Source organism: Paramormyrops kingsleyae, chromosome 1 (genome assembly GCF_048594095.1).
Source record: "Paramormyrops kingsleyae isolate MSU_618 chromosome 1, PKINGS_0.4, whole genome shotgun sequence".
Classification (NCBI taxonomy): domain Eukaryota; kingdom Metazoa; phylum Chordata; class Actinopteri; order Osteoglossiformes; family Mormyridae; genus Paramormyrops; species Paramormyrops kingsleyae.
In genome coordinates this window covers 45,711,319-45,719,850 of record NC_132797.1, presented here as the reverse complement: position 1 = coordinate 45,719,850, position 8,532 = coordinate 45,711,319, and positions in this window count along the sequence as shown.

Genomic DNA, 8,532 nt, shown 5'->3' with positions numbered 1-8,532 from the left:
TATTGCCATTTTGGATAGGTTTCAGATTAGTTTAGGTTAGGTTTTGGATAGGAAAGGCTCCCAGTTGCACCATTTGCTCTTTCCTCCGTAAAACCTGTTGGGCTGCATCAAATGATATGAAATTGGGCACACATATAGAAAACAAGTTTGGGAACCAGATTTTTAAAATTGGACCTATTCCATCATGTAGTTTTTGAAATATTTACAAAAATCCAAGACACAAAGACAGATTTTGTATTTTTCCAGCTGTTTTTGTTATATTCGCATGTCCATAAATTATACACAGGTTATTCATTTTGTTATTGAACTTCCTACAATCAATTGTAAAGGGGTCAACTTTGATTTTAGGTATCAGGCATGTGTCTGTGACTTTTATATCTGAAGTTATAAGGTAATTATTCCAAAGAGGGAAGAAATGCCCCCCCATGCAAGGGGCCCCTGGTTCACTCCATAGGGTTAAAAACACATAGATTCATTCCCTAAAACTTATTATCTAGGCTGTTCATATACATTGTATTAAACATTGTATTAACTCTTCCATTGTCGCCGCCTAGTGGTTCGGACGCATACGTCCAAATTTTCAATAACAAAAAAAAATGACGTTCAATAAAAGAAACAAATGTATCAAATCAACCAAAAACGGCTTGTTACACTACAAAAAACCTTTCAGATAATATCTGTAGAAAGTTGCGCAATTTTTGTGCCATGGTTTTTTTGTAACAAGTAAAAATAAAATGACCATGGTAGCCATCTTTAAACGGGTCGAGTGTCAGGAAGTAAAATATAAGTGTTAATAAAATGAAAACTAAGCACTTCAAACTATTTCTTTCACGGCCAATAATTCATAAACCGTCACAGTATTAAGACAAAACACGCATTTTTCCATAAATATGACTGTAATGCTCTGAAATAGCTTGCTCACTCATCGCGGAAAAATGTCAGTCGGCATTCTGTACATTCGTGCAATGTTTATTATCTTCGGAGTTTTAGAAGAAAACCAATGAATAAAATGACAAAGTTACCCTTGTTTGAAAGCTTGATCTCTTATGTACATAAATCAATCACTGTAATCCTTCATTGTCAAGTATTTTTTCAGATATATGCTCTGCTTCCCTGCTAGCACATTATTTTTTACGCACTGAACCTTTGCCCATGGTTATGTTTCACCATAATAAACTTTTTACGTGAACATCAAATTACAGTGTCATTTGCTTCATCCAATAGAGGTGTGTCTAAGGTTTGCAAAATGGTATGGGATGTGCTGATTGGGCATTGTTTTTCGCGCTGGGGACATGAATGCGCAACTTATTATCTGCAGGTGCAGTATTTGTGGGAGTGTCTCGATTACGCATTGCGCACGTAGTCTCCGTGAGTTTACCCAGTTATTTTCGGACAACAACTTTTTTGACTGAAGAAAAATGGCTCGGATGACTTTCACTGTTGAGAAAGCACAGAAGATGATTTTGAAGAGTGGTTCGGGGGAAGAAAGTGTCGCTTTTATCCATTGATTCGATGGAGGAGGACGCTTTTTTGCGCGGAGAGGATGCAACGCTCAACATAAGTACATTTATTTACAGTTTACTGTTTTATTCTATAGATTTTTATAATTCCGTGATTCAGTAAATTACAATTAACATTTGCTTTGATAACACTTGTATTGTTGTACATTGGGAAAAGTTCCGCATCGCCTTTGTCAAGCTTTGAAGTGTGCAAAGTAATGCAGCGCTTTTGGCTTTCACTTGGGCAAAGTTACGCGGGGCTTTGTTTGGGCAAAGTTATGCGGGGCACTTGTCGGCCTTGTTTGAGCAAAGTTATGTACAGTACTTGTCGGCTTTGTTTGGGCAACATTATGTACGGTACTTGTCGGCTTTGTTTGGGCAAAGTTATGCGGGGCACTTGTCAGCTTTGTTTGGGCAAAGTTATGCGGGGCACTTGTCGGGCTTTGTTTGGGCAAAGTTATGCGGGGCACTTGTCGGGCTTTGTTTGGGCACAGTTATGCGGGGCACTTGTCGGGCTTTGTTTGGGCACAGTTATGCAGGGTTAGGGTTAGAAACAAAATGTTTCTTATGACCCATAAGTGGTAATGCATTTAGAAAGAAAGACGCTATCCCAAAACACTGCTAGTTACACTGCGGCCATTTTGGATAGGTTTTGGATAGGTTTGGCACAAGTCGTGTGAATAAAATATAGATTTTCCTACAAATGTGTGGTGATTTTGTGTGACAAAATGTTACTTATGACCCATAAGTGGTAATGCATTTAGAAAGAAAGACGCTACCCCAAAAAACACTGCTAGTTACACTGTGGCCAGTTTGGATAGGTTTTGGATAAGTTTGGCACAAGTCGTGTGAATAAAATATAGATTTTCCTACAAATGTGTGGTGATGATGTGTGACAAATTGTTACTTATGACCTATAAGTGGTAATGCATTTAGAAAGAAAGTTGCTACCCCAAAAAACACTGCTAGTTACACTATTGCCATTTTGGATAAGTTTCAGATTAGTTTAGGTTAGGTTTTGGATAGGAAAGGCTCCCAGTTGCACCATTTGCTCTTTCCTCCGTAAAACCTGTTGGGCTGCATCAAATGATATGAAATTGGGCACACATGTAGAAAACAAGTTTGGGAACCAGATTTTTAAAATTGGACCTATTCCATCATGTAGTTTTTGAAATATTTACAAAAATCCAAGACACAAAGACAGGTTTTTGTATTTTTCCAGCTGTTTTTGTTATATTCGCATGTCCATAAATTATACACAGGTTATTCATTTCGTTATTGAACTTCCTACAATCAATTGTAAAGGGGTCAACTTTGATTTTAGGTATCAGGCATGTGTCTGTGACTTTTATATCTGAAGTTATAAGGTAATTATTCCAAAGAGGGAAGAAATGCCCCCCCATGCAAGGGGCCCCTGGTGCCCTCCATAGAGTTAAAACAGCACGTTCATGTTAAAGAGAATTATTTCTAAGGCATGGTGGCTTGTAACCACCCCCGCTTCTGGGCTAATGCCGTACGCTCATTTTAACAAGGATTACCAGTGTTATTCCTTGATTCTTGTTGTCGAAAATGTTTAGGGCGCTTTTACTTTATTATTCACATTGGCTAAAAAGTGCTTCATTACTTTAAAAACGTCACGGTTAAGGGGACTTATTTGAAATAACATGGCACTCCGTTTGTTGCTAACATTTTGAAATGGGGTGTCTTACGAATCATTATTCTTTGTTTGATGCATGGTTTCGTGTAAACATCCGCGACGGTTTATGACTACGCCATATGTCCAAAGTGGCCTGGGAACAGATGATTCTACCCCATGTTTCCTCCGGCAGGTGCGAACTTCCGTGCATGCCCACTGTGATATGCTTGACGGACACATTTGATGGCATTATCCCTTAAAAATAATATATCCATTGCATTATTCTAACATGGTATGTTGCTAAATACCGCTCACTAGTTTATACAGCTATTAAATGTATTTAAATAAAATCGGGGCATCTTGTTTAAAATAAAACTAACAAAATACAGCTAAATGCATCTAGGTCACCATTTGAACGTGCATCTGCGTCAGTGCGCATGCGCAAGCTTCGGATTACCCCACCATCGTTCATTTGACGCGCAAGTTTTGAACTTAAATGTTTTCTTCAACCTAACACTGGTAAATATTGCTAAAAGTTTTTCTTCTTCTTCTTTAAACATGTTGGTTAAATGTAATGGGTTTAAGTGCTTTCTTCTTTTAAAAACTTGGTTAAAATATTTGCTCTTGTGTCGCTCAGGTATGCCTCTACTTAAATATTGTCTCTAGTTAAAAGTTTGGGACTTGTGTCGTTTGTGCTTAAAATACGGTGTTTTATCTTGACAGTGTTTCGCTCAGGCATCTCTACTTGTTTAAATTCCGCCTGCTTTTCTTTCTTTTTTTTTAAAAGTAACACTAAAGTTTTTCTTGCTTAAAATATTTTGGTGTTTTCTTCTTTTAAAATACGCCGGGGCGCTCGTGTCTACTGCAGACGGACGGAACCCCGCAGGACGTGTATGTAAAAATGTAATTAAAAATAATACATTAATAAAATACATGTAATGTATTTTTATTCTATTAAAGTTTAAACGGCAACCATTAACAACCCCAAACCATATGTCCCCCTATTGGCAACACGTGGCATAAGCATGTATGGTACCATTTGGCCAAAACCCCCTCGACCAATCAGATCAAAGGATACACCCACATCCGAGCTTTAAGCTCCGCCCACAAAAATAGGCCCCGCCCAAACTGCCAACTAACCTTTTTTAGTATTGGACACACTTGTAAGTGTCCAGCCTTGGTTGTAACTTCATTGTTGCAATAAAGGCTGAATCTGAATATCTGCACAAGTAGCTCCTGACTCCTGATTGGCGTGGAAGAAAAAACCACAACACTATTAACATCTCGAAAGATGCAACCCACCCCTGTTACTATCTGTTTATTCTCTTACCTTCTGTGAGGCGCTACAGAACTCTCAAAGTCTGGACCTCTACATTTAAGGACAGCTTTTTTCCAAGGGCCATAACTGAGCTGAATACAGGTAAAACTAGACATTGCCCCCACTGTGTTACATTCAGCTGCACTAAATATGCATTAATGGGACAATTTGTGCAACATGATCTAGGAAATGCTTTTAATCTCATTATTGTTTTAGATGTTAGTTTTCATGTATGTATATTTTTTTTACGTGTGTAGGCATGTATGTCTATCTGTCTACCACCTCCATCACTGTCTGGTACCCCGCTGCCACTGCTAAGGACAAGAGCAGACTACAGCGCATCATCCACTCCGCTGAGAAGACAATCGGCTGCAACCTTCCACCTCTACAGGACCTGTACGAGTCCAGGGCTCTGAAAAGGGCAGGAAGGATTATGGCCGATTCCTCTCACCCTGGTCACAAACTCCTTCGGACTCTTCCCTCTGGCAGAAGGTTGCGGTCCATTGGGACCAAAACATCACGGCATAAGAACAGTTTCTTCCCCACCGCGGCCCGCCTCATCAATAAGGCCAGGAACACTCACTCAAATCCCATTTCCCCATCCTAACTCAAGTATGTTACATATGTATATATTCCACCCTGAACATACCCAATGTACATTTTATTTATATTATATATTTATATACTGATATATCTACCTCCACATCTCTGGCACCAACCATCAAAGCAAATTCCTTGTATGTGTGAACGTACTTGGCAATAAACCCGATTCTGATTCTGATTCTGATCTATCTCATTGGTTTTGGATGTATTCAGTTCCAGGTTATTACTGTCACACCATTGCCTCAGCTGCTGAACCTCGATCCTCCCTGTAGGCTGATTTGTCGTTGTTGTCAATCAGTCCTACAATGGTGGTGTTGTCAGCAAATTTGATGATGGTGTTGCTGGTGTGAATGGGAAAACAGTCGAAGGTGAAAAGGGAATAGAGGAGGGGGCTGAGGACACACCCCTGTGGTGTGCCTGTGTTCAGGATGAGAGTGGAGGAGATGTGGTCTCCCATCCTGATGTATTGGGGTCTGTTGCTGAGGAAGCCCATTATCCAGGTGCACAGTGAGCTGCTGAGGCCCAGGTTGCTCAGTTTTTGAACCAGCTTGTGGGGTCGTACTGTATTAAAGGCGGAGCTGAAGTCCACAAAGAGTATCCTCACATAGGTGTTGCTGTTGTTCAGATATTTGAGGTATGTCTGGAGAGCTGTTATTATGGCATCCACTATTGACATGTTTGTCCTGTATGCAAACTGATATGGGTCAGTGTCAGCTGCAATAGCAGCCTTAATGTGGGGCATGATGAGTCTTTCCAAGCACTTGGTGATGATGGGAGTTAAAGCAACTGGGTGGTAATCATTCAGGCAGCTCATTAGCAAATCAATATGTTGGTTTGTTGGGCATGTTGTAATTGAGAAGTTAATGTCCAGGCAAGCAGACAACTGGTAATATTTGAAAGTAACTAAACCAGGATATTAAAAAAATGGGTAGAAATAATTAATTGATGAAGCTGTTTGGGTTTGGTTTGCTTTGTTGTTAAATATCATTTAAGTATTATAATATGGAATTTGGATTCCAGAAGAAATTATTGTAAATAAGGTTACAAATATTTCAAGACTGAAGCTGTCACACACAAATACTCACAACCAAGGACAGGCAAATGTTTTAATGTGTATAAACTTTATCTTTTAATGCCAAGCATATTCTTGGCCTTCCTCTTTCTGTGCATTTGGTGTTCAAAACAACAGCTTGAAGTTTCACGCCTTGTAGCTTTGATTGAAATCCAGGTCATTGGCATTAATATATACAAAGGAGGGAGCCTACGAGGAAGTCACACACTTGTCATCTATTAATTTTCCATTACCATCAGTGTGGAGAAAGCAATTAAAAAGGCCAATTGGATGTTGGGTTACATATCCCTTACCATAAAAAGGGCATTGCTGCCTTGGAAAGGGTTCAACGTAGGGCTACAAGAATGATTCCTGGTCTTAGAGGAATGTATTATGAGGAGAGGTTAGTTGACCTGAATCTGTTCAGCCTCAAGCAAATGAGACTAAAGGGGGACATGAGCCAGATATATAAGATTCTAACAGGCCTGGATGCTGTTCAACCAAATAGTTAATTCAATATTAGTTCAAATACAAGAACACTGAAAAAAATTACTTGTAGGATTTACTTAATAAAATCCTCGTAACAATTTGCACTAGTACTTCTAAGTAGATTTTACTGCTGTAAAATGAAGTACAACTCACATGCCAGTATCAATGTAAATTTACTTAGTACTGAACATAACATTTATGAAGATAATTGTTGTACAGGTGAGCGAGCGAGCCGGGAAACAGGCGAGGCAAGCCGAGGATGCAGGCAATCGGGGTTTATTCGGGACAACAGGACATGGACACCAATAAACATCAATGACGGATCTGGGGTAACAGACTCAGACGCGGACTAAATACAGCAGACAAGCCAAACTAACAAGGAACAGCTGGGCACGATCGGGAAAGCACACGTGGATAATGAGGGGGCGTGGCACACATCAGGAGCGGACGGAGCAGGGCGTGACAGAACCCCCCCCCAAAGGTGCGCACTCCGGGCGCGCCAGAGAGGAGGCGACGGACGAGACGAGACCGGGGAACAGGACCTGAAAGACAAAACCAAAAACCATCAACGAAGAACAGGGAACAAGACCGACAAAGAACAGGAAACGCGGACAGGCAGACAGAGAAAGGAGACACAGAGGGGACAGAAAACGGAGGAACAACAGGGCGAGGAGTGAACACAGGAGACACCGAGGGACGAGGAGCAAAGACAGGCGGGACAAAGGGACCAGAAGGGAACGGAGGAGACACAGAGGGACGAGGAGCAGAAACAGGCGGGACGGAGGGAAAGGGAGGAGGAAACAGGGGAGCCCAAGGGAACCCAGGCGGGCGAGGGAAGGCAGCCGCAGGGGCCGTAGGCGGAAGGGAGGCCGGAGCAGGAGGGGACCACACAGGGGACAAGGAGACAGACGGAGGGACCGACAAAGGAAACGAGGAGGGAGCAGGAGGGAACCCCGGCGCAGGCAGGCAGAAGGGGGAAGCCGCAGCAGGCGGAGGCGCAGCCGGAGCCAGGGAAGGCGCCGTCCGACGCCCAGCCGAAGCGGGGGGGCCCGGAGGCGGCCGTCGAGGCGCCGACGGAGGGACCGCAGGCGGGCGACGAGGCACCGGAGGGGAACCCGGAGGCGACAGCCGAGCCGGAGCCGCAGGACCCGCAGGCAGCCACCGAGCCACGGCCAGGGGGCGCAAGGGCGAGCCAGGGGGCAGGGAGGGCGGGACCCGGACCCGACGTTTGTGTCCCCTCCCTTTGCTGGACACAGACAGGCGGGCCTGCCGGGCTTCTCCTCTCAGGGGCACCGGTGTAGGAGACCGGTGCCCACCTGGGTCGGGGGAACCCAGCAATTGGATCCCCGAGGGGTCCCACTCAAGGTCCCCCACGGGGACCGGAGTCAGAGTCTCAGGCGGGACCCCGGGCGTGGCCGTTGCAGCCGGCGGAGCCACAGGCGAGCAGGGCTGGACAGGCAAGCAGGGCTGGACCGGCGAGCTGCCAACAGGGGCTGCCGCGGGCAGAGCAGCGGCAGCAGCCGGCGATGCAGCCGGAGGCAAGACAGGCGAGACGGGCAGGTCAAGCGAGACGGGCGAGACAGGCGGGATGGGCGAGCGGTCAGCAGGGGGCACCGCAGGCAGAGCAGGGGCCACCGCAGGCGCCTCGAGCATGCGGTCAGTAGGGGGCGCCGCAGCGGGCGCCGCCATCACGCGGCCAGCAGGGGGCGCCGCAGCGGGTGTGGCTGCTGGTGAGCAGGGCAGGATGGGCAGGACAGGCGAGACAGGCAGGTCAAGAGCCGGCAGGACAGGCAGTTCAGGAGCCGGCAGGACGGACGAGACAGGCAGTTCAGGTGCCGGCAGGACAGGCGAGACAGGCAGGTCGAGAGCCGGCAGGACAGGCAGTTCAGGTGCCGGCAGGACAGGCAAAACGGGCAGGACCGGCGAGCAGGGCTGG